Below are 18092 nucleotides of genomic sequence, written 5' to 3' on the forward strand. Positions count from 1 at the left end.
TAGCTTTAGAAATAAAAATTTATTTGATTCTAGTTATTAACTAAGCTTAATATTAAATTATTGATTTCCTATTATGTGGGAGGATTATTTTAATATGTTTTATTTTAATATAGGACAAAAGTTTCTATTTTTAGCTTTTACTTCCGTATAGGCTGGTCAAGATTATTTACATTTGATTTTTATCCACCCTTGTTTAATTGTTGTTGATGTCCATGTCAATATTGCAGACAAAGTCAAAATAAAGAGGATTATACTTCACTATAGTGAACATCCACAATCATGGAATATTTAGCTGAACAGTTGCATTGGGAATAGCATAGCCTTTTCGGTCACACAGTTTGTTGGATTTACACCTCAAGAAATAAGAAAACACAGCCAAATATTCTGCAATTATTTACATGCATTTAAAGTTTTGTAGATTATTTTATTTCAGTCTTGTAATTCAATTTAATACACTTTTTTTGAGCTAGGCAAAATTTATAAATTTCAAGCTCGCTGTCATACTTGCTTAGTGGGTGATCAAATGCACATTCACTTGTTCATTAATTTTTTTTCTTTCACTCATTATATTTGTGTGGAAATCAATTTACTTTTCATGCCCATAACATCATAATTTAACGTAAGCTGTGAACATAAGTGCATTGACTCGAGTGCCTCATGGTCTAATTTTCCACTGAATCTAGCAGTTGCCTATTCGTTCTCCTTATCCTTTCCTGACGAAAGCATCTTCCACCGTGCCGTTGTTTAGTTGAGTAGTAAACGTATCATTCTTGTAGTATTTTTCACTTTTTGATGCGTTAACTGTTTTTAAATTTTCTATACTTAAATTACTTCAGAAAAAAAAAACTTTTGTAGACGTTTGTTACTGATAGTTTTCAAGAGTAGATAAAAGTTATCTTTGCGTACAAAATGTTATTAAGCAATTTCGTGCTTTGTGTGATGTTACATTATCACATTAATACTAGCTGCGAAGACTATCATTCTTTCATTTATTTTATTCACTTTCAACTCATTTTCTTTACTTTTGTCAAGCAACAGTAAACAATTATTAGTTTTGGATACTGGATGGATTGGTTGACGATAAAAAAAGTTGTCTCTATAATTTATTTAATTAAGTTTATTTATTAATTTATTCATTATTATTATCATTATTTTACCAAACTAAGGTAAAATGGGGTACAGTGGGACACTTTTTTAAGCAAAAAATATTTTTTTTCCATTTTTGAAGTTCCACAAATGCTAATTCACCTAAATTTTTTTTTTTATTAAAAATATAGGTCTTTACTCAAGGAAACAATATTTATTGACTGTGCTTATCATTACCCGTTTAATTAAATAAATTTTCAAATAAGTCGTGAAATCTGCAGTAGTGGGACATAGTCTTTGAGGATTACGGCAGAAGTAGGACACTGTATGTGGTAGTAGTGGGGCAGTACATGAAAATCTTATTTGCATATGTAAGAACACAATTTTTAATTTATCACTTTTGAGAGCTCGTATACAAATATTAAAAATAATAGATTAATAGGGATTTCTATTTTATTTATATTTTTTTCAACGATATCTCAAAATCCCTAGTCACTATGTCCGTTAATAATAAAGGAAAAAATATTGTCTAATACAACATAAACTAAATAATATAATTATTAATAATACAAACTACGAAAATAATAGTGAACACAAGTTTTAAATAAATATTAGTTTCTAAGGTCTTAAAATTTTTTTTATTTCTTTTTATTTTGCTCTGCAATATATGAACTTCACACGCACTTAATGCTTTTTCACTGTCTACTAGTTTAGATAAACTTTTTTTTTTTCCTGTACTATTGAGTCATTATTTGCATTCTACTTTTCTTATTTAAAATTTTTTTTTTAGTTTTTAATTCTCAAAATAATTTTTTTTTTGTTACTAACAGTTTTTTTACTCTCTTGAAACTGCTTGTTGGTTTTCCTTAGCTGCTTCCTTCTTGGTCTTAAAATTAAGATTAGATACAGAAAATATCATTTTTAAAGGAGAATTATTTGATTCTTCTGTTGAGATAAGAAGCAAGTTTTAAAGGCTGAATTACCAAATGAAAATATAATGTGAGTAAACTAATACCTGTATTTTTCTGTTGACAATTTTCAGAGGTATTGATTTTGTTCAGTTTTTTTTTCAATATTAGTATGCTGAAAATTAATTATTAAAAATATATATCATTTTCTGCAAAGTTGATTTTTTTACATTGGGTATGATGGATTAATACAGATTGCATTAAGGTTAGTTTTCAGATTATGTCTTTTTACTAGGTAACAATACTCTCATTCACTTAACTACTAATTCTACAAATATATTTAAGTTTAATTTTACTTTTAAAGATTAAACTGATGACACTCGCACGATTACTGTAGTAAAAAGCATGAAATCACAGTCTTTAAAAATAGAAATTGGTCTTGTAAAGTACTTGTCCCACTACCACTTAGTTTTTAAAAAAAAGGATGCAGTAGTGGGACAGCAATGATAAGCCTCGTCCCACTTCTACATGGTGTTTGCAGAAAATAAGGGTATACTAGGACAGGCTATCTTTTATGACGAAGTAATTATTTTTTTAAATCTAATTAATAAAACTTGTTCTTTAGTGTCATATTATTACGTATAAATAGTTTGAACGTACAAAAAAAGTTTTATTTTCGGTATATCATCTTGATAGTCAACTTTAGTATCACATCTAAAATGGGCGAAATTCCTCGTTTAAGACGTATGCATTAAACGAGTACTTGGACAGCTTGATAAAATGTTTTTTTTCATTCTCCCTTGAACGTTTACCACAATGAATTTTGGGAGTCTTTTCTAGCTAAAAGATAAAGGAATATTAGGAAATTTTTTAAGGACAAATTTTGACGAACAAATTTACCAGTCATGATTTTCTCCTCCTGTCCCACTATACTCTGCAATTTCTGCGTTGTCCTACTATACCCCATTTTACCATATTTGGATTAACAAAAACAGGAGTAAAAATAGACGTCTGAAAAACAATATTGCGAGGCACCAGGAAACATTTTTTTTATAATTCAAAAATTTCGATATTTTGCTACTTACTCAAATAAACCGTTTATTAAATTCAAAATGTAACAGGTGTTGCTTTAAATAATTTATCTCAGCTGATTATGTTAACCTACATTGTAAGAAATTTTTGTAATGAACCCACTAAATTTCTTTCGTTGTGAGGATGGACTTAATTTAGTGATTCTTGTTGTCAAGAGTTAAAGTGACTCTGTTGAAGTACCGTAGTATTTTATAAGCATAAGACTATAAGTAAAAATTTTTCTTGTCCTCGTTCATTTCCGGCGAAAGAATCTGCCACGTTTTCGTAGTTTTTTATCGAGTAGTGTGCGTATAATATTTTTGTAGCATTTTTTTTTCGTTTATTGTCTCATAACTATAGGTATGATAAACTTTTTAATTTTTGACAATTTAACGTTCTTTCACTTCTAATAATTAAATTAACCTTTACAAAAAATGTTGTGAAAAATTAATATGGATATTACCCGAAGACACATAAAGATTTATTAAATGTATCGTTTCGTGATACACGATTTGAATCTTTAAAGTTTCTTATAAAATGTTTTTTATCGATTTTATTAATAAATTTAGCCTTATACGTATTGTCTCCAGTAATAAAAACTTAAAAGATATTTGCGGTATGGTGTTACATAATTCAATTAAATACACTTTTTTAGAGATAGGCAAAATTTATAAATTTCACGCTCGCTGTCATACTTGCTTAGTAAGTGGTCAAAAGGTATGGAGCTCCTAAATAATTCCCAAAAGGTAGAGGCAAAAAACAAATGACAGAGTAAACTACGTCATTAGGGCTTTAAGTGTGGCCTGAGGACGAAAACCGACAGTTGCACTTTGCGCTAAAAGTAAAAGAAATTGAAAAGAGTCATTCAAATAGACAAAAAATTTGAAAAAAATGTTCCTCCTTGTAGAGGAGGAGTCATTATCTAAAACCAATACACACAATAATAGAGTATGATGTAGTGGAGCATATCAGTATCAAGAGAATTACTGAAACGGTAAGCACTTAAATGTTAGTCGCTTTCTGCCGAAATGTAAGCTATTTGGTTTGAAATAAAGATAACGAAAATAAAGAAATAGTTTTTGTAGTTGAAACAAATACGATAAGAAGAATACACGAAGCGTAAGTAATAAACATTATTATCTACACAAAAATTTTAAGGTTTGAGTTTTTTGCAACTTTTTGTCCTTGAGCCGCTGAAATTGATTTTCTCTAAGATTTGACGAATTCTTTCCAACCGGACTAATAAACATTAAAATATATTTACAACAAATTAATAAAGCATCTTTTACACCATTTTCGAGGTTGATCTTTCCAATGGTGCAATCCAAATTTTTGTGAGGTCCTATTTTTCACCATATTTGTGCAAATTAAAGTTGAAAAAAAAAGAATTTTCTCAATTTTCGTTAAACTGCATTTCTTGAAACCTTGAAATTTTTTTACCGATAGCATAGCGCGTGAATATTGTTCATAGCAGTTCTGTAGGAAGCTAATGATATAGCTAAGAAATTGTATATAATTATTAGTGAATAATGCAAAATTTGACGGAGATTTAACCCAAATGACTTATAAATTAACTTTCATAACAAAATTTGATTAAAAATTACTATTTCTGCATTTCGTTAAAAAAAAAATCTCTTACATCTGCGTAAAATTAGGTTACAAATTCTGTCCTACGAAATTTAACTAATGAGGTTATATTGTTTAAAACATTGCCGTTTATTTACTTTTAACCCGTGCGATGCTCACTGTACACAAACTTTTAAGTACTGAGAGGCAAGTCAAACACTAAAAGTTGACTTATTATTATGCACTTGATAGTGATACGAGTTCATACTTGATCATAGAATGGAAATATTTAAAAAAGAACCGGCTAACATTTAAAGACATGTCTTATTAATCAATAAGTCGATCAAACAAATAGCAAAAATTATAGAAATAGCAAAGTTGAAAATTCCAGACAGAATAATTAGTGTGCATTAGAGTTTAAAAAGCTAATAAAATTTTTTTCATTACTACTAACCTCGATAAACTTACTCATCGTAAAATCTATAGTGAAAATAATACTTAAACAGGTAAAGAGAATGAATGATAAAGGAGTTGCATTTAAAAAATTTGTTTGTTGTGTGAACAGATACAAGATAACTTAACTTACACTTTAATCAGTAGAGACGTACGTGAGTGTATGTATGTTTTTTTGAGTGCAAGCACGCATGCGTGTGTATCGAAGAGACAAAGAGAGGAGAAAAAAAACAAAGTGGAAAGTCAACAGAAAAAAAATCATCAGACAGTAAAATAAAAGAAAAATGGAGAACAGAGAAAAAAGACCTGCTACAGCAATGACTGTAAAATACAAACCAGCAATACAATAATGCAGCTCCTGGTCGAGGAATTTTTCTTCTTGTTTCTGCTCTCCTCTTTGTACATCTCATATCTACTAATATAACAATACCATTTGTTTAAATTAATAAAAATAAACGAAATCATAGTAGCTTAATACTATTTTGTCAATAAATAAGAATTTTATCTGCTCTTGGCTAGTGGTCGTAAAAAACTTAAAGAATTTTTTAAATTATTAAAAACTTAGAAAAATCATGGCATCAAAAACTTCTGAATACTAAAAGAATTTTACGTCCACTACTCAACAAAAACCACGGGAAGGTGGCAGATACTTTTGTCAGGAAAGGAGTAACATTCCGAAGGTCAGCTGTTAGATTCCGAAAACAATTAATTAAGAGTGTTAGTATTTGGGCGTGAATGTTAGGATGAAATGAAAGGGATGCGTATGGAGTTAACGCAGCTCACATAAATGTTATTTTCAGGGGCCTCCATTGCATACTTAAATCTAGCACGAAGAGCTACAGGATTTTAGGAAAGAAGGGGATTTCTACAGTAGCGTTGGGCGTTAAAGACACCCACCACTGAACCGGCCTAGAGCTCGCGATTAAAATAAGTTGTTAAGTTAATAAAGAAAAAGAAAAATTAATAAAACTTTAAGGTAAGAATAGTGGGACTTACTTCCTTGCCTTTTTCCAGGCCGTCGCGAGCTCTAGGCCTAGCTGTAGACTATATCGCAGGAGACTTAAAACAATACTATCTAACAACGCTGAACGATGTATTTAAGAACACTATAGTGTAACCGCTCGACGTATTAAGAAATCTACAATGTGAGCGAGCCACTTTTATACACGATGCAGGTGAGCATCACCTCCCACTCCCGAAAATGGTATCTATAGTGCGGTCTTCGAATCAGCGTTCAAGCTAAACTCAACACTTATTTTATTACTACTAATACTACAATACGCTTTTGTTTTGAAAAAAATTTTTAGGAATTACCTCTACTAGCAAACAAAGAGGATTTATATATAAATGAGAATTCTAAAAGTTACTGTGGAAAAACAAGAGCAAGTTTTTTCTTATTGTATATTTCTACTAATTTAATGGGATTTTGTTCCTTGGGCACAAAGTAAAAAATCTTGTCTAAGGAGCCAGGTTTTTAGTATAATTGTGCCCAAGATGCAAGCACCGTCTTTATTTTCAAGGGTGCTAAGTTTACTCTATAAGAAATATTTGTTTATCTTTTCAGAGTGGGTCTGTGTACCCGCTCTGGTTTGGTGGGCATGACTGATAAACAATATTTTGTTTTCTGAGGGCACGACAGACACTTAAAAATGTCTAAGGTTTTCATTAATTAAAAAGTAATTATTTTTGTAGACTTTTTTCTCTTAGCAAAATTATAAAAATTTTGAAGTAAAATTTCTTATCCATTAGAATTTCTCGTAAGGTAACTGTACCAGTGGTCGGCCACTGCCCAGCCGTGGGACACTTACATGAAAAATATAGATTATTAGGCTTTTGGCCCACAGTTTCATAATAATATGTGTTGAATATCACTGTGCGTACCTTCATTTATAAGTATAATAAGAACCTGACGTCAAGTAATTGTTTATAAGGTGTATAATAATGTACAAATAAAGCCATCATAAGTCAGTTCAAGCACGCATGCTCTTCTTAGCTAGTTATTTAGAAAAGTCAATTTTTTTGTAAGGTGACAAAAGTTGAACATAACATTTTTTCGCATGTTTTAAAATTTTACAATGACTTATATTATGTCAAATATAAATAAAAAATAAAAACTGTTGTACTCGATGACATTTTGTATCAAAATTGTAAGTGCGCATGTATTGGTACCAATAAATCAGTTTGAAATTTTGCGCCCCAGTGTTTGGCCAGGTGGCCATCTATTAGGCAATCAGACATCAGACGATGAAAATTGCAGTCCCAATGCTTGACACATCGTAAATAGTAAGTGCAAACACGGCTGTTCAAAGACGTCTTTTGTATACTTACTTAGATTTTTAAAGTTTTATACATAATGTAAGTACTTACAACATGGAAGTTGCCTGTATACTTATTGCTTACTATTTATTCAGTATCGTTGAATGTTATTAAATAATTAAAATCAATGAAAAAAATATAAATAAACTGTACTTATAATTTAACCTCAAAGCAAATACAACCATTGATCTTTTGTTAATTTGTACTTAATGACAGTTGACTAAGATGGGCAAAGAGAAGAAAAAAAAAAGAAAAAAAGAAGCCGTATCAAAGAAATTATACACAAGAGGATGTGTATAATTTTTTAAAACTTATTAAATACTTTTACATAATAAAGAAAAAAAATTAGCCCAGAAATGAAGAAGCTGGTGCAATTAAGAAAAAACGTTGTAATAAAAACATAATAGACTGACGGAGTATTGTACTTTAAGTAATAAAGTATTTTAAAATGTGTCAGTAATCATGAAACTAGCTAGTCTTAGTTTTAAGGGTTAATTTCAATCAAAATATTATACGCCAAAAACGTGTACTTGTAACTTAATAAATACTTTTGCATAATTTAGTTGTATAATTATAGAACCCTTTATCAATTTACTTACCATAGTTAATGTTTATTATTCCCGTGACGCACCTTCTTTCCAATCTCTCTTCGACGTAACACATATTAATAGAATTTCTTAAATAATTGAACTGTCATATTTATTGGCGACGTTTACGATTTTTAAATGACGTTTTAATATTATACTAGTAAAAATAATTTTTTATAAGTTATGGTATGCTAAAAATAGTAACAATAAAAATTCTTATATCACTGATAATTAGATAAACACAGATGTATCTGTAAGCATATTTAATAAGTGGCCAAAATGTAAATGGTTCAGGTTTAACATGCTAGGGTTAACTGATAAATCTATCGCCAGAACAAAAAGTTTAGCTGATACACAAATTCAAATTTTAATCAGGCTACAACAGCGTACTTACAATGTACTTTAGATGATCTAAACTTTTTAAATTTTACAATCCAGTTTTGAATGTTTTATTATCAAATTAGACACAAAACCACTAGTTTTTTATATTTTTTTATACCTTGTAGGCTATTAGGACTACACTTCCGATAAAAATTTATCATACAAAAAAAATTTGTTTTAATGATCTATAAATTTTTTTGACCACTTATATGTATAAAATGCAAGCTGTCAAACTGTAATCATAATAGTTATTATTTTTATTTTTTCTCAAGGTTTAAGAAATATTTTAAGAACGAAGAAGGTTAATAAAAATATGTATTTTACAAAGATGTATAATTTTTTTTTATGCCAAATATGAATGACTTTAACTTGTAAAGTTATACCCGAAAAATTGGCTTTTGCCGATTTTTCAAATTTGCTTTTTGGCTAGTACATTGAAAAATATTTCTTTAGGTCGACAAAAGTGATCAAAAGTTGTGTTTTCTGAGATCTACATTTAATCTTGACTGGATGTAGACCTAAAATATTTTTAAAAAATCGTTATTTTTACGTGGACGATTTGATTTAAAAGTTTTGTGTTTATTATCTATCTATAGATATAATAAACAAAATAATGTTGCTACGTATTTGAAAATTTTAGTTACTAATAAAAAAAGTTGAACATATCTAAGCATCATATTTATTGTTAAAAACTGGATGAAATTCGATCCATTGATACTAATTTATATAGATTCATAAAGTATATTGTATTATGAAAAACTTTAAAATTATATACATTAATATTTTATATATTAAATCACACGACTGTTATTTTAAGTAAAAACAGTAGGGGGTTGGTGCATGAAGTGCGCAGGGAAGGCGAAGTCCTACTGGTATATATATATATATATATATACTAGTGGGGCTCTGCCCCCTGTACGCTTTGCGCGTCAACCCCTGGCGTAAAAGTTTGAAAGTTTTTTCCGTAAATCTTTAATTACTTAAAATTTATCTGTATTACTTTTATTTAATTTTTTTAAGAATATTGAAAAACCGCAAATGTAAAAATTAATTTAGTTCAGTATTTCTTACCATGAACAGAAATATATATTTGAAATTTTTATGCACAATTTACATTATTGTTTCTAAATTTAAAAAAATATTATAAAATCTGCTCGTGGTTTCATTTTTCTTAAAAAAACGCTTTCGTCAAAATTCTGAAGTAAATAAAATAACTATCCATCACCATATTTATTAATATGGTAGTATTTAATCAAATTTTAACGTTAAAATTTTACTTACTTTCTCATGATATGTCTTAACATGCTTTTTTAATGAATTCTTTCTAGATAATTTTAGAATACTTATTAGGTACTGCAATAATGTGTTTTGTTTTGCATCTTTGGTAACTAGAGAAATAGAATGAAAAGGAAAAGGTATGTATAATATTAAAATTCAAGAACAAATTTTTCATGTTGCGCAAAACACATTGAATTCTAATCTTAATGAAAAACCAAAAAATAGTCAGCTATATACATATATATATATATAATGATGATGAAATTGTTATTGATATAAGGTTGAAATCTATAAATAATAGTAAAATTCTTAAAAAACATTTAATAACTTTGACAAAAATTATGAAAGAAAATCCAATAGCATAAAAGTACAAACATTTACATCAAATTACGAATGTAGACAAACTACCAAATTGTAAAATGATTTTTTTAAGAAAAACCGGCCAACAAAAACATAAATACAATAAGCCATTGACAGAAGAATGCAGTGCTATTATAGTTTCAGACCTTGGACTACCAGAAAGTTGCGATCGTTGTGTATACCCGAAAGAATTACCTGATAATTATCCTAAAGAAACATTTTTAAATAAACTGTCTCATTTTATCGATTCCATGGTATTTTCATTATTTTTTTCCTTAAGAGATTTAGGATAGAGTACCCATTATTTTAGAAATTACTTAAATAAGAGCAAAAAACTCACTACGTTACAACATAATTCCTACAGACTGTCTTACAGACCAAATAACATAAATTGTAATCCATTATTATACGGGGGACGGCTGACACGATAATTTTTTATTCATTCGTACATTATGATTGAATACAACCGTTTAAATTATTTAAGATATAATTTAAAAAATTTAAGAATAGAATGTTATCAAGGTTTATTAGACGCAATTGTTAATAGTGTATCCAACATTTCTAAAAATTTTGAGACAAAGGAAAATGTTAGCAGTATGGGTTTGGGCAGGTAACTTGGCGAATAAAAAAACAACACTCGAAATATAGAATTAAACTTGGACACGTTTATTTACACTATCTTTAGGTTAAACTGTCTTAACACTTTAGTATCTTAAGAACGGTAGCTACGCGAACAGAAAAGGTAGGATAAACTGTAAGTAAGATGCGAAGACAGAGTATGCGTGTGTTAACAGACTGGCTGACTGCGCGAGAGTGAACAAAAACGTAGTTACTTGACGCTGAAGTGCAGCGTCACTGCGTCTCGTCTTCTTGCTGTATCGCATGCGTAATAATTCAGTTATGAGCGCCAACAGTACATCTAACACTCCCTCCCGTTCGTATCTGAATTTATTAAAATGAAAAGAAAAAATATATTTGAACATTAACACTGAATGTGAATGAATTTTAATCAGCCAATGATGTGGAGCACGTGGGCTTCCGGGTCACTCATTGTGGTTGATTCTGACGGGCTAAAACATACACAGAAAATACATTAATCAGCATGTCTACCATCGTTATCTATCTATTATCAATTTATCAATTTTACTATCTCAAGTTCAAATTTAATTATCATGCTTTTTACGCTAATTAACATTCAAAATTTCTTTCTTTAGTCTTTCATGCAGTTCAAACGGCAGGCGTTATCTAAAGATATCTGCTAGTTGTTCCTTGGATGGAATCCATTTAACAATTCTTTTTCCTCCGGATACACATTCCTTAACGTAATGAGCCTTTATCTCGGTCATATGTCTCAGTCTTTTGCCACCATCTATCTTAGCACTGGCTCCAGCGGCTTTGTTTTCACACCATAGATCCGCGGGCAATAAAGTGCGAGACAATATAATACTTATAGAGTGCTCTAGTCCAATCAATTCTTGACTTGTGTCACACATTGCCACATATTCTGCTTCGCAGGTTGAAATAGCAACATAATTCTGCTTTCTTGTTTTCCAGGCAACTGTATCCCCATACAGCCTTAGGAGATATCCACCTGTTATTATTAAGCCTTTACAGTCTGCCAAACTCGCATCTGAATAGGCCTTTAATCCATCTTTACAGCCTCTGTAAGTTAATCCTAGGGTTCTCGTGTGTTGTAAATATCGAAATACCCGTTTGACCATTTTCAAATCATCTCCGGTTGGGCCGATTTGATGTCTACTCAGTACATTCACCGAATATAAAATGTATGGTCTAATTATGTTTGCCAAATACAGCAGGCTACCGACTGCTTCTCTGTACGGCACATTTTCTCTCGTTATCGTTGTGCTTAACTCTCTAGCATCTTCAGACTCTTCTCTATCTTTTCTTTGCCGATTCAAAACTTGATTTGTTACCATTGGTGTTCTTTGGGGTTTTGACTCGTTGAATCCAAAGTTCTCTATGTCATTTTATTTTATCAAAATCATTTTATCTATGTATGGTGTTTGTGTTAGTAAAATTGTATGAAGTTTTCTATCTCTTTCCACTTTGATGCCTAGAAATGTGCCAACCTTGCCAAGATCTGACATCTCAAACTCAGATTGCAGACCAGTCTTAATTTCATTCATTTTGCCTACACAATTACTGGATATCATCATATCATCCACGTATAGGATCAGGACTAGAAAGTTATCTGCTTCTCTCCGTGTATAGAGACAGGGCTCGCTTGTATGTGACCGTAGTCCCAATTTAGATGCAGTCTCGCAAAACCGCTCATTTCATCTTTTTGGGCTGATCTTAAGTCCATAAAGGGCTTTTTCCAATTTACAAACCTGAGCTTTCTTGAAACTGTCACCATCAAGCAGGCCTTCAAGAATCTCCATGTATGTCTCTTCTTTGATAGATCCATTTAAGAAAGCTATCTTGACATCAAGTTGGCAAGTCTCCAGATAGTATCTATTTATTATTAATATTACTGATCTTACCAGGGATAGCCCAGACACCGGGGCATAGGTTTCTTGCAGATCGTACTTGTTCCTATCTTTGAAGCCACGAATCACCAACCTCGCTTTGAACTTCGTGTTTCCATCTTTATCTATTTTTCTCTTCAAAACCCACCTAGAGTCGATGATGTTGGGCTTGCCACCATCAGCGCTCACGGTTGGTCTTTCTACAAGTTTCCACACTTGGTTTTTCCGCATTGATTCCAGTTCTTCATCAATTGATCTGAGCCATTTAATGATCAAATAGCCCGATCAAACAGTCAACATCGCCTTTCGATTGAAGCAGTTTATTCAACTTGTTTGTGTCGATGGCTCGTGCAAAGCTCGTATCATTTATTCTAGTGGGTTGCTTAGGGCTTTCTTGGCCAAGATCTCCAACTTTCTTGGGCCGACCGCGCTTTCTCTTGACTACTGGTTCTCCCTCCATTTCCAATGACTCTTTAGGGCTAGTCTTATGGAACTTAACGAACCATTTATCTTGTTTAATATCTATCTTGTGATTCCCCCAGTTTGCTATTTTGTCCTTTTCCCAGATATCTTTGAACACGAGTCTTTCTTGGAATTTTACGTCTCGACTCTCATAAAGTTTTCCATCTTCAGGTCTTAAGAAAGAATAGCCAGTAGCCAACCAGCACGACTTGTATCCCTTGTGGACTGAATTTGGTTGGCACGAACCGTTGGCAGGTGTAGCACCGCCTGAGGTTCTGCCCTTTTTTCGGGCAGTCTCTCGAATAGTGCCCGTTATCATTGCACTCGTAGCATAGAGTGCTGGCGGTGGCCGCGTTAGCAGCAGTTACGTTGGTAGCTGGTCGAGAGCCTGCCCCACCTTGGCTTGGCCCAGCACCGGTCCCACCTCAACTCGGTCCAGCGTTTGCCCCACCTTGGCTTACTCCAGCACCCGTTGTTGGTCGTGGAAGTGACCCTTCTGCCTCCTGTTTCAGGATATATTGTCTTAAGTACTTAAAAGATAAGCCATCCTCGCTTTCAAACAGCTTGTTAAAATCGGTTTTTTTTTATGTCCGGTACTCCATCGAGAATCGCATGATTTAAACTATCTCTTTTCTCATCTTCGGGGAAACTGTTAGTTTTACGAAATAATTCAACATCTCTTACCAGTTTATCAAAAAATTCACAAAATTTAGTAGCACTTTGCTTTTTGGGGTCAAATCTAATGGAATGTATTTTGTTACCTATTTGATATGCGCTCATTTTTATGTCACCCATTTTCATATCTTTAATTTTTTGTATCATTGTTGATGGATCAGTAATGTGATATAATTTGTTTTGGTTATCTAGGGACAACCTACCTAGTATTACGTTTAGGGCCTGTTCTTTATCTTTTTCCATTTTTTCTTGAGTAATATTCATAGTGGCTTCCAGTTTTGAATCAATTGTGTGAAGCAATTTTTTACTTTTTAGTTCTGACTGCAATTGTTTTAAGATTAATTTTAGTTTTGTTGCATTAGTGAGGAAATAATTAAAACACCCTAGGCTATCTTTATTAATGACTTCTATCTTTAGACTATCATTAGGCACAGCGCGTTCAAACATCAGCGAATTATCAATGGAGTCGGAGTTTAGATTAATCAGTCGTTTACATAATTTAGGTCCCGGAGTAGATGTAATAAATTTATTTACCTCTTGTATTCGACTCCTGGCTAGTTCTTGCTCAAGAGCCTTCATCTTTCTTTGTTGAGTGGCTAGACGCTGCTCAAACTCAGCTTGAATCGTGTCTTGAGCCTTCTTATTTTCTTCTCTTTCCTTTTCAAGGTCTTTCTTATGTTGTGAGGCAACAACCTCAAACCTCATCGACATCCAGGAGCTCTGCTGATGCCTCTCCTGTTCTATCAGCTTCCTGACTTCTCGATGTCTTTCTTTGAGGCTTCTGAAATTTCATTTCGTGAGTTTATCATTTCTTTAGGTTTGATATTTTGACCGGTTTTTTTCATTAGTTCTTTCTAAAGTTTATGATTTGCATGCGCCATTTCTTTATTTAAGCTATCTAGCTTTTTCTTTAGGTTATCTTTCCTGTTTTGCAAATCTTTAAATTGGCTATCAATCGAATCGAGATTTTTGCTTTTCAAATCTTTAACCTTGTCGTGAATTGAGGTATCAGTAAAGTTTTTCTTTCTATCTCTCAAATCTTTGTTTATATTTTTATATGAGGTATTACTCGAATTTATTTTTCTATCTCTCGAATTTTTATTCTTATCCTTAGATGAGGTATCAATCAAATTTATTTCACTATCTCTCGAATCTTCATTCTTATCTTTAGATGAGGTATCAATCAAATTTATTTTTCTATCTCTTGAATTTTTGTTCTTATCTTTAGATGAGGTATCAATCAAGTGTATTTTTCTATCTCTCGAATCTTTATTCTTATCTTTAGATGAGGTATCAATCAAATTTATTTTTCTACCACCTCGTCTAGTTCTCCTAGATCGTCTTCAATCTTTTTATATGCATCATTTATCATATTGATGGCATTTTGACTTTAAATTAACGGGGAATAAATAGGCAAAAGTATTTTATATTATGTTTGCGGGCGCGCTAGGCTATTAGTTTTCTTGTGGAAGTGACACAGAGATCGAGCGTGAGTAAATGCGAGAAAAAATGGCGCTAGCATCATGTGTGACATGCATAGAGAGAGAGAACTAAAATGGCCGATTAACAGCATTTACTACGATGCACGCCACCAGCCGTAGCGTAAGAGGACGCGCACACTCAGTTCGGCCGAACGCAAGCCATAACCAAGGCGCGCATCCCCTCCTCGCTTCGAGGCGTCCCCCTTGGCGATGACTGGCAGGTTTATTGAGAAACGCGCTTCCTTTGTCACGATGCGGGCCCCTCCCTCACATAAACAAACGCGTGCCGGCTCTCTTGAGTTCCGCGAATCTCCGTAAAAACAAAAGAAAGCCTTCTAATAAAGGGAACCTCAATCATGCAATCTTAAGTGAGCTGTCTTGCTCCATCTTGAGGCAAGACACAAATCTTTTAAGGGAAACTGTAAACGAACGTGAGTTAACGACAACAACACTTCACGTAATTACCGAGTCTTCAAAACAATATATATTTCCAGTACTTACTGCTGCTCACTCTCTTCTTAATGTCGACCTTTCTAATTGCTCCGCCCGAAGCCTCGAGCGTAGGGCCGACGTCCGCATCTCGAGGTAATTCGGCTGCTGTACCTCCATCCTGACTCTGCTCTGCTGCCTCCTGGGGCTGTACCTCTGCCGCTTCGGTGGTAGTCGGGGTGAGAGGACTGCCAGGCTCTTCCGTCTCACAGTGCTCGCTACCCGACACAGAACTCCCGGTTGCTTCCGCCATTACGTTTACACGTAAAAAAAACAAGAGGAAAGCACACAGGGAACGCGCGATGAGCTCAATCGCGGAGCGGAGAGAAGAAGAAAGAGAGAAAAACAAGTCGCGATCGAGCAAATTCCACGTCCACACTACCATTTAGGGCCCATAACCTGTTAGCAGTATGGGTTTGGGCAGATAACTTGGCGAATAAAAATACAACACTCGAAATATAAAATTAAACTTGGACACGTTTATTTACACTATCTTTAGGTTAAACTGTCTTAACACTTTAGTATCTTAAGTACGGTAGCTACGCGAACAGAAAAGTTAAGGTAGGATAAACTGTAAGTAAGATGCGAAGACAGAGTATGCGTGTGTTAACAGACTGGCTGACTGCGCGAGAGTGAACAAAAACGTAGTTAAGTGTTTGACGCTGAAGTGCAGCGTCACTGCGTCTCGTCTTGTCTTCTTGCTGTTGCGCATGCGTAATAATTCAGTTATGAGCGCCAACGATATACATCTAACAGAAAAAATTGGAAATCTTTTTATATTCCCATCTACATAGTTAGAAGTCCAAGATATATGCAGAAACATTATCAAGATGCAATGTCTATTATGAGGAAATGTGGTAGACCAGATTTATTTATAACAGTAACATGCAATCCTAAATGGAAATAATTAAAGTTAATTTTATCAAAATTTCCTAAAAATACAAATGATATTCCAGACCTAAGTGTTGGACTATTTCACTTAAAATTAATGTCAGTTTTGGATGACATCATTAAAAACGATATATTCGGTAAAGTATTAGCATACGTCTATACCATCGAATTTCAAAAACGTGGTCTACCTCATGCACATATTTTAATAACTTTGCATCCTAATAAAAAAATTGTTACTCCTGAATAAATTGATGCAATTATTTCAGCTGAAATTCCTTTTGGTAATACGAAGCTCATAAAATTAGTGATTAAATACATGCTTCATGGACTTCATACAGAACGAAGTCCTTGTATGATTGATAAAAAATGCACAGAAAATTTCCCCAAATCTTTTCCAAACATAACTTTATTTCAAACGAATGGTTACCCTGAATATAGAAGAAGAAGAAATAATACTTCCAAACAACATGCTTATAAAATTTGAAAAAAAGATGAAATTTTAGTAGATAATTCAATAGTCGTACCGTATAATAAATTTTTGTGAATGAAATATAAATATTATATTAACGTCGAATTCTGTGCATCTATTCAAAGCATAAAATATATTTATGTCTATGTACATAAAGGTAGTGATAGAGCATACATCAAAATTCAAAAATTAAAAGACCAAGATGAAGAAATATTTGATGAAATTAATAGTTACGTTGATGCTTGATATGTAGGTCCAATGGAAGCAGTTTAGAGATTAAAAGAATTTCCAATTTGCGGTAGAAGTCATACAGTTGTAAATTTAGCTGTTCACCTTGAAAACAAACAAAAACTGGTATTTGAAGAAAATAATATTAAAACTGTTATAGAAAACTACGAGACACAGTTAACAATTTGGTTCAAATTAAATAAACATGATGACTTTGCAAGATCCATAAAGTATGTGAGCATTCCAGAATACTACATTTTTAATTAAAAATTTGGCAAAGAAGAAAAAATGTAATGAAAAATATTGCAATAGGTAGATTAAACATTGTATCTCCAAAAGATCATGAAAGATTTTTTTTTAAACTTGTATTAAATAAATTAACTGGTTCGACATCGCTCAAAGATATTAGAACATATAAGGGAATAACTTATGAAACTTTTAAAAATACAGCGATTGCAATGGGTTTAATAGACAATGATAAAAAAATCGATGATATTTTTAAAGAAGCAATTGCTTTTATGTTTCCACATCAATTAATAGGTATATATATGCCTGTATTATGTGGTTATATAGACAAAAAATCTGACCTTACAATTATGTATACTACATACAACTGGCACTGTATAGAATTGGGAAGTTTTACCCTTCTAATTAGCAGCTATTACTGCCAATGTAATTTAATATATGTATTATGTGCTGCAGTTTTATGTACATCTTTTACATGGCTTTGTGTATGTAAATCTAAATTTTTAAGCATTTTATTCTAATATTCTAATATAACTTTTTTTTAACTATTAATTAGCTTTAGTAACTCTTTACTTTTGACTTGAAGGAACATAAAATAATCTCTGTATCTTAGTGTAGTCCATTTCTTTGAGTATTACTGTACTAATTTTGTCTAC

This window comes from Copidosoma floridanum, unplaced genomic scaffold (genome assembly GCF_036245765.1).
Source record: "Copidosoma floridanum isolate Cflo_tuat_1 unplaced genomic scaffold, Cflo_Japanese_pri ptg000001l, whole genome shotgun sequence".
NCBI lineage: Eukaryota > Metazoa > Arthropoda > Insecta > Hymenoptera > Encyrtidae > Copidosoma > Copidosoma floridanum.